This window comes from Leucoraja erinacea, chromosome 1 (assembly GCF_028641065.1).
Source record: "Leucoraja erinacea ecotype New England chromosome 1, Leri_hhj_1, whole genome shotgun sequence".
In the NCBI taxonomy this organism is placed as follows: Eukaryota; Metazoa; Chordata; class Chondrichthyes; order Rajiformes; family Rajidae; genus Leucoraja; species Leucoraja erinaceus.
In genome coordinates, this window is record NC_073377.1 from 113,759,607 (window position 1) to 113,773,782 (window position 14,176).

The 14,176-nt window shown below is 44.3% G+C and overlaps 1 protein-coding gene across 2 annotated transcripts in view; it reads right to left on the reverse strand.

Annotated features, from left to right (window-relative positions):
- The window catches only part of ccser1 (coiled-coil serine-rich protein 1), a 1,187,217-nt gene that overhangs the window by 714,751 nt on the left and 458,290 nt on the right, over positions 1–14,176 (reverse strand). The window lies entirely within an intron of this gene.

The following is a 14,176-nucleotide window of genomic DNA, read 5'->3' on the forward strand; positions in this document are numbered from 1 at the left end:
AAACTGGAGATGTGGAGTCAGTATGGATAGAACTAAGGAATTGTAAGGATAAAAAAACCCTAATGGGACTAATCTACAGGCCCCCAAACAGTAGCCTGGACATAGAGCGCAAGCTGAATCAGGAGTTAAAATTGGCATGTAGCAAAAGTAATGCTATGGTTGTTATGGGAGATTTCAACATGGAGGTAGACTGGGAAAATCATGTTGGTACTGGACCCCAAGAAAGGGACTTTGTAGAATGCCTTCATAATGGATTCTTTGAACAGCTTGTATTGGAGCCTACCAGGGAGAAGGTAATTCTGGATTTAGCGTTAAGTAATAAACTGGATTTGGTAAAGGACATTGAGGTTAATGAGCCATTAGGAGGCAGTGACCATTACATGGTCAGGTTTAATCTACAATTGGAGAGGGAGAAGAGTAGATCCGAGGTGTCAGTTGCAGTTGAATAAAGGGGACTATGGGGCCATGAGGGAGGAGCTGGCCAAAGTTGACTGGAAAGATACACTAGCAGGGATGACAGTGGAACAAAAATGGCAGGTGTTTCTAGGAATAATGCAGAAGGTGCACGATCAGTTCATTCCTAGGAGGAAGAAAGATTCCAAGGGGAGAAAGGGGCGACCAAGGCTGACAAGGGACGTCAGGGACAGTATAAAAATTAAAGCGAAGAAGTACAATGTAGCAAAGATGAGCGGGAAGCAAGAGGATTGGGTAATGTTTAAAGAACAACAGAAGATAACTAAAAAGACAATACGGGGAGAAAAGATGAGGTACGAAGGTAAGCTAGCCAAAGATATAACACAGGATAGTAAAAGCTTCTTTAGGTATGTGAAGAGGAAAAAATTTGTTAAGACCAAAGTTGGACTCTTGAAGACCGAAAAAGGTGAATTTATTATGGGGAACAAGGAAATGGCAGATGAGTTGAACAGGTACTTTGGATCTGTCTTCACTAAGGAGGACACAAACAATCTTCCTGATATAGTAGTGGCCAGAGGATCTGGGGTGACGGAGGAACTGAAGGAAATCCACATTAGGCAGGAAATGGTGTTGGATAGACTGATGGGACTGAAGGCTGATAAATCCCCAGTGCCTGATGGTCTGCATCACAGGGTACTTAGAAATCGTGGATGCATTGGTGATAATTTTCCAATGTTCTACAGACTCAGGATCAGTTCCTGTGGATTGGAGGGTAGCTAATGTTATCCCACTTTTTAAGAAAGGCGGGAGAGAGAAAATGGGGAATTATAGACCAGTTAGCCTGACATCGGTGGTGGGGAAGATGCTGGAGTCAATTATAAAAGATGAGATAGCCGAATATTTGGATAGCAGTAACAGGATCGGTCCGAGTCAGCATGGAGTTACGAAGGGGAAATCAAGCTTGGCTAATCTTCTGGAAATTTTTGATAATGTAACTAGGAAAATGGACAAGGGAGAGCCAGAGGATGTAGTGTACCTGGACTTTCAGAAAGCATTTGATAAGGTCCCACATAGGAGATTAGTGGGCAAAATAAGGGGACATGGCATTGGGGATAGAGTCCTGACATGGATAGAGAAGTGGTTGGCAGACAGGAAACAAAGAGAAGGGATTAACGAGTCTCTTTCAGAATGGCAGGCAGTGACTAGTGGGGTACCGCAAGGCTCGGTGCTGGGACCGCAGCTATTTACAATATACATCAGTGATTTTGATGAAGGGATTCAAAGAAACATTAGCAAATTTGCAGATGACACAAAGCTGGGTGGCAGTGTGAACTGTGAGGAGGATGCTATGAGAATGCAGGGTGACTTGGACAGGTTGGGGGTGTGGGCAGATGCATGGCAGATGAAGTTTAATGCAGATAAACGTGAGGTTATCCACTTGAGGTTTAAAAAATCATGAGAGGAATAGATCCGGGAAACGCACAGAATCTCTTGCCTAGAGTAGGGGAATCGAGAGCCAGAGGGCATAGGTTTAAGGTGATAGGGAAATGATTTAATGGGAACCTTAGGGGCATTTTTTTTAATGATCAGATCTACCGAGTTACTCCATCATTTTGTGTCCTTTCCTATCATGTATTTGTTCATGTGTTTTTTAAACGTTTAAATCCGAAATTTAGTCGTGCTTAAGTTAAAAGAGATGATGTCAAGCTTGAAAGGGTTCAGAAAATAGTTACTGGGATTTTGCTGGGACTCGAGGGACTGAGCTATAGGGAGAGGTTGAGCTGGCTAGGACTCTATTTCTTGTGGAGCAGGTGGGTGTGGGGTGATCTTATAGAGCTGTGCAACGTCAAGAGAGGAATAGATCAGGTAAAAGCACAGTCTCCTGGCCAAGGAAGGGGAATCAATTCATGTTGCTTGCTATGAAATTAAATGTCAGAACATTCTCCTTCTTCACCATGTATTGTGATAGTTTGTAAACAAAACCTTTCTCATCCATGAACCTGTCCAAATGTCTAGGAATAGAATTAGGCCATTCGGCCCATCAAGGAAAGCGTTAATGGGGACTTGAGGGGTAATCTTTTTTACACAAAGGGTGGTGTGTGCATGTATCGATGGATATATTTGAGGCAGGTACAATCGCAATGTTTAAAAAGCATTTAGACAGGTACTTGGGTGGGACTAGGTTCAGAGGGATATGGACCAAATGCAGGCAAGTGGGACCAGTGTAGATGGAACATGTTGGTCGGCGTGGGAAGTTGGGCTGCAGAGCCTGTTTCCACACTGTATGACTTTATGAGCTAAAAGCCTCTAATCCAGGCAGCAATTCTGCTCAACCTCTTCTGTGATTTCTCTAAACTTTCCAAGAGCCTTCCTGCAATGGGGCAACGTAGAACAGAACACAATACTCCAAATGCGGCCGAACCAAAGTTTTCAAAAGCCACAATATGACTTATGGACTCTTATACTCAATGCCATGGCTGATGATGGCAAGCAAGTGCTTGTTTACCACTCTATCTACGTGTGTTATCGCTTTCAGAGAACCCTTAAACATTATTGGACAGCACATTTAATAAAAAAAGAAACAACAGGTTCTTCCTGAGTGGCTTGAGATTTGAACTAAGTCTTTCTTTCGTCGTTGCTGGGTGAGAAACCAATTCTGCCAGTGGTGTGGGAACACTGCGCCACACAGGCTGCAGTGCTTTATGGAGATGGCTCACAGCCACCTTCACAAGGGCAGTTGGGGATGGGGTATAAATCACAGCTTCTCTTGTGACACTCGCATGCCAAGAAAATAAATGCCAGCTCGGCACTAGAGACTTCAGTCTAGAACAAGAACAAAACTTTTTGTTTCTCGTAGTGTAAGTAAAATAAAAATGGTTGATTAACTATGAACGAGAAATTAAGAAACATTACTCCAACATTGAGGGGAATAGATCAGGTAAATCCAATAAAAAAAGAGCCTTTTACCCAGAGTAAGGGAATAAAGAACTGGGGGATATAGTTTTAACGTGTGAAGGAAAAGATACCCAAGGGGCAACTTTTTACCCACAAAGGGTGGAGGGTGTATGGAACGATCTGCCAAGTAAGGTCGTTGAGGCAAGTACTATCACATGGAATTCATTGCCACAGATGTCTGTGGAGGCCAAGTCAATGGACATTTTTTTAAGGCAGAGATTGACAGATTCTTGATTAGTAAGGGTGTCAGGGGTTATGGGAAGATGGCAGGAGAATGGGGGTGAGAAGGAAAGATAGATTATCCATGATTAAATGTCAGAGTAGACTTGATGGGCCGAATGGCCTAATTCTGCTCCTAGACATTTTGTCAGGTACATGGATAAGAAAGGTTTGTGTTTACTCGGCGTGATATTTGACTCAGCACTGAAATTTGACAAACAAGTCAATGCCGTGGTAAAAGCTAGCTTCTTTCAGCTTCGGACGATAGCTAAAATAAAACAATTCCTCCACTTTGATGACCTCGAAAAGATCATCCACACATTTATCTCCTCCCGCCTAGATTCCTGACGTCCACTGAGCGAGGGCTATATGTATATATGTATGTAGTTTACACAAAAAAGCTGGAGAAACTCAGCGGGTGCAGCAGCATCTATGGAGCGAAGGAAATAGGCAACGTTTCGGGTCGAAACCCTTCTTCAGACGGAAACGTTGCCTAAACACTATGTATGTAGTTTGCTTGTTTATACTATTCTTATAACAAATGTAAAGCACTTTGGCCAACGAGAGTTGTTTTTTTAAATGTGCTATATAAATAAATATGACTTGACTTAACTTGACAAATTCTCACAATACATGGTGAAGAAGGAGAATATTCTGATCTTTTTTTTCAGAGCAAGCAACATGAATTTATTGGAATTCTCGTTCCTGTTCAGCACCCTATTCTTTCTCTAATAAAATTTGATCAACACCTCAGCTCGGAATTTTTCCAGAGAAAAAATAAAGCAAATTGACCTGTTTCTATAGTAACTGGTGAGGAAATGCTTTGCTTCTGCTGCCTGCTTGTGGCAGTAGTTTTAACCTTGGCACAACACCGTTCCTCTCCAGCACTGAAAATCAACTAGTTAGGAAAAGGAGAGATTTCATGGGAGCACCTGGTGCTGTTATTAATGTCAACTTCAACATCACCATCTCCCCATCAACCATGGAAACCTTAAAATATAAACTTCCAGTTGAGGCTGCCAAGTGCCAGATCCCTCCCTACGGAACAACATGCAGCATACAGCATACAAGATTAAAGGCAGTCGCAGTTACAGAAGGACCTGTTTAATATGCAGCCACTTGTTGGAGGATATGAAAGAAAGCCCCTGTTCCCGTTGCTGGCAAGGGATCACGAGAGACTAGCTGTGAATGAAAGAAGGCTTGCATTATAACAGTCTTGCTCACAACCTCAGGATGTCCAAAGGTCCTTTACACCCAATGATTTTTAATACGAGGCCACTGTTTTGATACAGGAAATTTGGCAGCAAGATGAATCAAATTGCAATGTGCTATCTGGTAAGACTAGATGCAAATTCATAAGCTACTCGTGGAAACATGCAGTGCAATTACACCATTGTGCATAAGATGCAAGCTCATATATGATGGCTCTCAGTGGCTTGCAATAAAGTATGTAACAAGGAACTGCAGATGCTGGTTTATACCAAAGATAGACAGGAAGTGTTGGAGCAGGTCAAGCAGCATCTCTGAAGGACATGAGTGTTTACACGTTAATTTGCCTCTGTTAAATTGCCCCTCGTCTGCAGAGAGTGAATGTGAAAGTGGAACACACAGAACTAATTGTTTGTTGGCATGTACTCAGCAGGTTGTAGGATCTGCTTCCATGCTGCCTCTTACAATCTATCTATCTATCTATCTATCTATCTATCTATCTATCTATCTATCTATCTATCTATCTATCTGTCTGTCTGTCTGTCTGTCTGTCTGTCTGTCTGTCTGTCTGTCTGTCTGTCTGTCTGTCTGTCTATCTATACATAACTAAAACTCTGATTTGTTATCTTCAAGTTTGGCGGGCATTCTATTTGCGCAAAAACGGTTCGCGATAGCGCCACAATTTTTCACCAGTTCACTCACCATTCTCCCATGTTGCGATTGTTTCGTTCCGATCGGTTGAATGGCGTAAAAGTTAGCGTGATTTAAAAATCTTTAAAACCGCGATATCTTCTCCTGCCTTACAGCGCTGCGCGGATTAGTCTCTTCCCCAGTCACTCCCTGGGACGGTCCGCCCCTTTCTGCGCCATTGCGTCTTTACTGGAGCTGAAGAAAGCCAGCAGAGGTTTCCAACCGCACTTTCGGAGGGACCCGAAGCAGCCCCATCCCACTCGAAGTAGCCCCACCCCGAGCAGCCACCCAGCCCAATGCAGCAGCCCAGCATCGGCGAAGCAGCAGCCCAGCATCGGCGACCCACCCCAGACCAGCCCAGCGTTGAGAGACCCAGCCCAGCTCAGAGTCGCCGTTGTCGCCATATGGAAAGTGGGGACTCTGATCCCAGCGGAGGAGAACGACCAGCGACCAGCACCCGCTATGAGTCCCCATCGCACCGCCAATTCCAGCCACTCCCCCTCTGGTCCACCTCGCTGGCTCCACCCACCCTCCCCCCACCCTCCCCCACGATGCTCGGGGATAAGGGGAAATGAGCCGGGCCTGCGCAGTTAGGAGCTATGGGTGAGGGGTAAAATATTGCTTTGGGGGAACGGGTTGCGTTGGGGGAATGGGCGAGTGGTGGAATATTGCTTTTGGGAATGGTTTGCGTTGGGGGATCAGGCCCACCCATGTGACTGGGACCCAAGGGGTCCCACTTAGTCTAGTCAATAATTAAAAATCTCAAAAAAGGTCCCTGTATCTCTCATTCTTGCTAAAATGGTCATGGCGAGACATTCTGAAAAAGTTATGAATGAAAGAAAGACTTGCATTCATGCAGCTGCATTGTTTAACAGCAACATAAAAATATATACCACAGGAACTATTTGGACAGTTCATCCCAGTTTCCTGCCATCTCCTTCATTACGTGGAACAAAGACATGTTTATATGTCCCTCTTTATATTCCTCTCAGCATCTCCCATGAGTGCGTTTAATTTAGACTTTACTTTAGAGAAACAGTGAGGAAACAGGCCCTTCAGCCCACTGAGTTTGTGCTGACCATCGATCACCCTGTACACTAACTCTATCCTACAAACTATGGACAATTAAAAAATGTTTACCAAAGCCAATTAACTGACAAACTTGCACGTCTTTGGAGTGCGGGAGGACTCTGGGAAAACCCATGCAATTACAGAGAGCATATACAAACTCCGTACAGGCAGCACCCATGGTCAGAATCAAGCCCAGGTCTCTGGCGCTGTAAGGCAGCAACTCTACCGCTGCGCCACTGTGCAACTTAATTTTTACAAGATGGGCACAAATGCCAGAGTCTCTCAGCGGATCAGGCAGCAACGCTGTAGAAAAGGACTTTCATAAAAAATTGTGGCTGTTCCACTGCGAAAGCTCCTCGTCAATGCCTACTTTGAAGTTCTCCTGTTTTCTCCAGAGATGCTGCCTGACCCACTGAGTTACTCCAGCATTTTGTGTCCATCTTCATTATCAACCAACATCTCCAGTTTTTTCCTACACATGGGCAACACAGTGATGCAGCAGTACAATTGCTGCCTCACAGCGCCAGAGACCTGGGTTCAATCCTGACTACTGGCAATATTAGTACGGAGTTGGTACATTCTTCCTGTGACTGCGTGGGTTTTCTCCGGGTGCTCTGGTATCCTTAAGACGTTCAGGTTTATAGGCTAATTGGCTTTGGTAAAATTGGAAATGGTCTGTAGTGTGTAGGATAGTGTTAGTGTACAGGGTGATTGATGGTCAGTGCAAACTCAGGGGGCTGAAGCGCCTGTTTCTGCTCTGTACCAGTAAACTAAACTAAACTGAAAAGTAAACATTAGTATTTAAGGAGGAACTTCAGATGCTGGAAAATCGAAGGTACACAAAAATGCTGGAGAAACTCAGCGGGTGCAGCAGCATCTATGGAGTGAAGGAAGTAGGCAACGTTTCGGGCCAAAACTCTTCGTCTGAAGAAGGGTTTTGGCTGGAAACGTTGCCTATTTCCTTCGCTCCATAAATGCTGCTGCACCCGCTGAGTTTCTCCAGCATTTTTGTGTACCTTCAGTAAACATTAGTTGTTATTTGGTTGTTATTGTTGCAACTTTGGAACTGCTGTGCTTCTCTGTACATTGCAAGATCCAACATACAGCAACGTGTCAATGATCATTCAAACTGCTTTCAATGAGTGAGGGATAACCTTTCACCAGGACACAGGAGAACAGATAGCATGTTATTTTGGAGCTAGATTTGTGAGCCGCCACCTCTAACAGTGTAATGGAGGTCGGCCGAGATTCTGCTGCTTGGGATCTCGGCATGAGCTGTCAACCCTTGCTGGGGATCGCCAGTGTTGGAGCTCCAGAGTGTAGGGCCTGCTGACTTTAACATCATGGAGCAGTGGGCTGCAGAGCTTCTGGTCATGGGAGCGGCGCTGTCTTTAACATCGCGGAGCGGGGCAATCCCTTGCTGGGGATCGCCAGTGTTGGAGCTCCGTCCAGCTCGGCCTGGGATCTAGGAAGCCACGGTCTCCGGTACATCCTGGCGAGAGGGCCTGTACATCGGGCCGTTCGTAGCAGCGACTGCGGAGGGTTCAAAGACCCCAACCACAGGTGAACAAAGAGGAAGATGACTGAACTTTATTGCCTTCTGTCACAGCGAGAAATGTTGATTCCACTGTGGTGGATGTTTATGTTAAAATCTATTGTGTATTGTGATATTTTTATTCGTATGGCTGTATGGTAAATCAAATTTCACTGTACCAATTCGTGCATGTGACAATAAATGTGAACTTGACCCTGAACCTTACCCTTCACAAACCTTACCCTTTACAAGACCCAAGAAGTTAACCATGCAATCACATAACACAAATTAGGAATTTTTCATGAGACCATAAGATATAGAAGCAGAATCAGGTCATTCGACCCATCCAGTCTGCTCTGCCATTCAATACTCACTGATCTATTTTCCCCTACAACCCCAATCTCCTGCCTTCTCCCCGTAACCTTTGACACCCGTACTCATCAAGATTAACATTTGAATGTTCATACAAAAAATAAACTAAAATACAGAATTTGACATTTTATGTCCTTTGCACAATTTAGGACATAGGTCAACTTGTGCACTCACTCCAGTTTTCACCCTGGTTAATTCACGTCACAAGAGCAGAATTAGGCCATTCGGCCCATCATCTTCTTCGCTATTCAATCAAGGCTGATCTCTCTTTCTCTCTCAACCCCATTTCCTGCCTTCTCCCAGTAACCTTTGACACCGTTACTAATCAAGGACCTCCACTTTAAAAATACCCAATACTTGGCCTCCACCACTGTTTATCCCACGTATTCACTATTGGCTGAAAAAATTCCTCTGCATCTCCTTCCCAACGGTACGCTCATTTATTCTGAGGCTCTCCCACTATTGGAAACATCCTCTCAACACCCACTCTCTCAAGGGCTTTCACTTTGATGGACTTTAAGATGGTATGGACACAATTAGTTAACATTACCAATTGCTTAAATAAGCCATGGAACTTGAGGTAGACACAAAGTGCTGGAGTAACTCAACGGGCCAGGTAGCATCTCTGGAGAAAATGGGAAAGTGCCATTTTGGAATGGGACGCTTCTTCAGTCTGAGCCTCTAAGATATTCTACAATATATAATAAATTAATCTTGTTTCACTCATTTAAAAAAAAAGGCTCGATACCTTAATTGTTAAGAAAAACATACTGTTGAAGGAAGTCAGTGTGTCAGGCAGCATCAGTGAGGAAATTTACATTTTTCTTCAGTAAGAAGAATGGTCCCAATTTGAATATTTGTCTGACTATTTCCTACCATAGATGCTGCCTGACCATTGACCTCCTCCAGTAGATTTTTTAAAAGTTTAAGAGGAATCTGCGGGGCAACTTTTTCACACAGAAGATCGTATAGATATAGTATGAGCTACCAGGGGGGGTAATTGAGGCAGGTACTGTAACAACATTTAAAAGGTATTTGACCAGGTACATTGGGATGAAAGGTTTGGAGAGATGTGGACCAAACATGGGCGGGTGGGATTTGTGTAAATGGGGCATTTTGGTCGCTGTGGGCAAGTTGGGCCGAGGGCCTGTATCCACTTTGTGTGACTCGATGACGCCAGTCAAGATTCCAGCATCACTTGCGCCTCTTAAAGACCTCAATGCTTTGTACACTTGTTTCTTGACTCTACACTACTTTTTCAATTGAAAGTTCATGTCCATCCTTGTCCAAAATCAGCCGGTGAAAGAATGCTAGGTTCACATCCTGTCGATCTAAAGTTGTTGATCCAACACACGGCATCAACAGAATTATTCAACTTAAGTCTGAAGGAGGATGAAAATATAATTAAAACTGCTGAGGGCAAACAGAGGGTAACCTGTGAGCTCTTTGAAATCATGAGTCCCATTCAGCAGCAGCTGGTATAGCCACGGTGTCCGTAGCGCGAGAGACCAGGTTCGATCCTGACCTCAGGTGCTGTTAGTGTGGACCTTGCCCACTCTCTCTGTGACCACGTGGTTTCCTCCCACATCGCAAAGAAGTGCGGGGTTTGATCGGCAATTGGCTTCCTAAGTGCCCCTAGTGCGTAGGGAATGGATTAGAAACTGGAATAACAGAGCTAGCTGGAATGAAGATGTTGAGGGGAGGCCTGGTAAAGTATTAAAAATTATATGAGGCAGAGACAGGGTAGACAGTTTCCCAAAATGGAAAAGCTAAAGACTAAAGCTAAAGGGCTTAGTTTCAAGAGGAGAGGGACAAGGGAAAATGGTCATCATGGACTCAATGGGGCGAAGGGCCTGTTTTCCTGCTGTATCTCTAGACTAATCTGCCTTGCATAGGGAGACTGAAATCTTTCCCTTAATCCTGCCATTCCTCAGTCCGAAACAATTGTGAAACAATTGAGAGGAATAAATCAGGTAGACGCACAGAGTCTCTTGCCCAGAGTAAGGGAATCAGGTAAGAGGTTTAATGTGAGGGGGAAAGATTCAATATAAACCCGAGGGGCACATTTTTTACACAGAAGGTGGTGGGAATATGGAACGAGCTGCTAGATGAGGTTGGTGAGGCAGGTAATATCAGACGTTTAAGAAACATTTGGACAGGTACATGGACAGGACAGGTTCAGAGGGATACGGGCCAAAAGCAGGCAGATGGGATTTGTGTAGATGGGATATGTTGGTCAGTGTGAGCAAGTTGGGCTGAAGGGACTGTTTCCACGCTGCATTTCTCTAATTACCAACCCGCTTATGGTTTTCAGGGACAGAGGATTGAATGAGACCAGTTGATAAAGAATTAGCAACTGAATCATTCAGTCCTCTCACAAGAACAAGTATATTACTCAACTAGCATTGGGTACCGATGATGGAAAATAAACGATATGTTGATGTATACAACAAATATGGTTCACCATCTGCTATAGGGTGGCACCGTAGCACAGCCCAGAGACCCGGGTTCGATTCTGAGCTTGGGTGATGTCTGTGTGGAGTTTGCACATTCTCCCTGTGACCTTGTGGGTTTTCTCTGGGTGCACCGGTTTCCTTCTACATCCCAAAGACATGCAGGCTTGTAGATTAATTGGCCTCTGTAAAATTGCCTCTGGTGTGTAGGGGCTTATGTGAAAGTGGGATAACATAGAATTAGTGTGAATGGGTGATCGATGGTCAGCAGTGGTCAGTAGGCCGAAGGGCCTGTTTCCATGTTGTATCTCTGAACTGCACTTACCCACTCATTGTACCTTGACAGTCTGCAGAGTTAAAGGAAAGATTTTAATCAACATTACATCTTTATAGGACTTTGATTAGTCCGCATTTGGAGTATTGTGTGCAGTTCTGGTACCCCCGTTACAGAAAGTAATTAGTTAGTTTAGAAACATTGTGGAAATGGGCTCTTCGGCCCACTGAGTCCACGTCCACCAATGATCTCCCATACACTGGTTCTATGTTATCCCAGTTTTGCATCCTACACATTTGGGCAATTTGCAGAAGCCAATTAATTTACAAACCTGCATGTCTTGTGTGAGGAAACAAGAGCACCTGGAGAACAGCCATGTGGTCACAGGGAGAACGTATAAACTCCTTGCAGGCAATACCCTTAGTCAGGATCGAAACTGGGTCTCTGGCACTGTAAGGTAGCAACTCTATCGCTGCACCATTGAACTGTCCTAAGGATGTGGAGGCTTTCAACAGGGTGCAGAAGAGATTTAGCAGAATGCTACCTGGATTAAGGAGATGTTGGACAATTTTGGATATATTATAGTATTCCATCTCACCCTATCCCTTAACATCTTCTTACCTTTCTTTCTCTAAGTGCATCTATGCTATTTGCCTCAATAAAATTCTTTGGCCTTTTGTTTTCAAGGGAAAAGTGTTGGATGAAAGGGAAGAACAGCATTTCTGCGCAAATGTTTCCCTTTGAAAGGGGGGGAAAAAAAACCTTTTACGTCTAATCTTCAAAATGCACTGAACGTTGAAAATTGGCCGGGGTTAGAACAAACTAGTTGTTTGCTATTCTAACTTTGCACTCATCATGATTTTCCCCAAAGGAAGAAGAAACCAAGAGATCAAGAGGCCACCTAATGACGACCAATTTAACTATTTTATGTTTAGCGCGCTCTTGAAGGTTGGTGACATTTTATTGCCATTATTTTTGCAGATGCACGAGTGATTTTGTGCTGGTTTGTACTTCAAGCACCATGCTGCTGAATACCAAAAATGACAGTTATTATTTGCAAAAGCTTGCTGTAAGAAGAAGGACTAATATCAAAGGGTCCAAACCACCGGCATCTCATTACTATTGCATTCTAAATATGCTGATGGAGCCCCACAAATGGCCTCTGAGTGATGATCTCACTGTGTCTATTGTTCTGTGATACTCTGAAGCATAATGTGAAAGTGTGGTCACCTTGGTTACATAAAAGCCCCCAACCAACTTGCTGCCATTTACTGTCGAGAGCATTCCAGCCAAAAAAAAAAATTCCTGTTTCCCCGAGTGATAATGTGTTGCATCGATCTTGTCTGTCATCGCTTTGTTTAGCTTAGGCAGTGGGGCAGCGGTAGAGTGTTGCCTTACAGTAGCAGAGACCCGGGTTCGAACCTGACCTCAGATGTTGTCTGTATTGAGTGTGTACGTTCTTCCTGAGAGCGTGTGGGTTTTCTCCGGGTGCTCCAGTTTCCTCCCACACTCCAAAGACGGGCAGGTTTGTAGGTTAATTGGCTTATGTAAATAGGATAGAACTAGTACACATACGATTGCTGGTCAGTGTGGACTCGGTGATCCAACGTGTCTGCTTCCACGCTGTATCTCTAAATAGCGCATGGATGGAAATAGGCCCTTTAGCCTAGTGAGTCTACGCCGAATACTGACCAACCGTTCACGCTGGTTCTACCATATCCCACTTCCGCATTTCTTCCCTACAGATTAGGGGCAACATTACAAGAGACCAATATAACTTACAAACCTGTGCGTCCTTGGGATGTGGTAGGAAATCCACGCACTCACAGGTAGAACGAGTAAACTCCACACAGAAGTCAAGATCGAACCCGGGGTCTCAGAAGAAGGGTCTTGACCCGAAACGTCACCCATTCCTTCTCTCCAGAGATGCTGCCTGTCCCGCTGAGTTACTCCAGCATTTTGTGTCTACCCGGGGTCTCTAGCGCTGTGAGGCGGCAGATAGACCAGCTGACCCAAAGGTTGGAGTGTGGGAGGAACGTGGAGCTGCTGAAGAAAACCCATGCGGTCATGGAGAGAACATACAAAACTCCGCACAGACAGCACCTGTAGTCAGGATAGAACCCGGGTCTCTGGCGCAGCAAGGCAGCAACTCTACCATTGCGCCACCGTGCCGACACAATGCCGAGATTTGCAAGCGAATTTTTTTATGCGCACAATAAATCCTTCTTCTTTAAGTCATAAAGAGGGGAAAGTAAGAAAATGGAGAGGAATTGGACAAAGGAAGGTGAATAAAGAGGAGAAAAAGCTGCAATGTTTTCTGTGGAAAGGAAATGCAGATGCTGGTTAAAACTGAAGCTGGAGTAGGTTAGCGGGTCAGACAGCTTCTCCAGAGAAAAGGTGGCATTTCGGGTGTGAAGAAAGGTCTCGACCCAAAACGTCATCTATTCCTTTTCTCTAGAGATGCTGCCTGACCTGCTGTGTTATTCCAGCATTTTGCGTGTATCTTCTGCAATGTTTCCTGCATCACTCACGGAGTCATAGAGTCACGCAGCATGCAAACAGGCCCTTTGGCCCAACTCGTCCATGCCTACCTAGATGCCTCAGCTAAGCTCATCCAATTTGCTCAGGTTTGTCCCATTGCCTTTAGATTTTATCCTATCCATGTACCTTTCCATGCAGTTTGTAGTCCAGAACATTGTGAGCCAAGCAAGAGGCTGGTTGGAAATCTGCTTAATCAATCATCATCGATAAAATGACCCTTGCTCTCCTCATCTAATTATTATCCTACCAGACTTTCTGCTACAGTGAATTATTCAACATGAACTCCAAAAAGGGCATGATATTTCTTTAAAAGAACATTCCAATTAATCTTACTCTTGCCCCCTTTCTTGGTAACTTTTTATTCCAAGAATAGATCCAATTTAAATATATATCCAATTCCCTTTTGAATGGTATTATCAAATTTGATTCTACAAGAGATTCAGG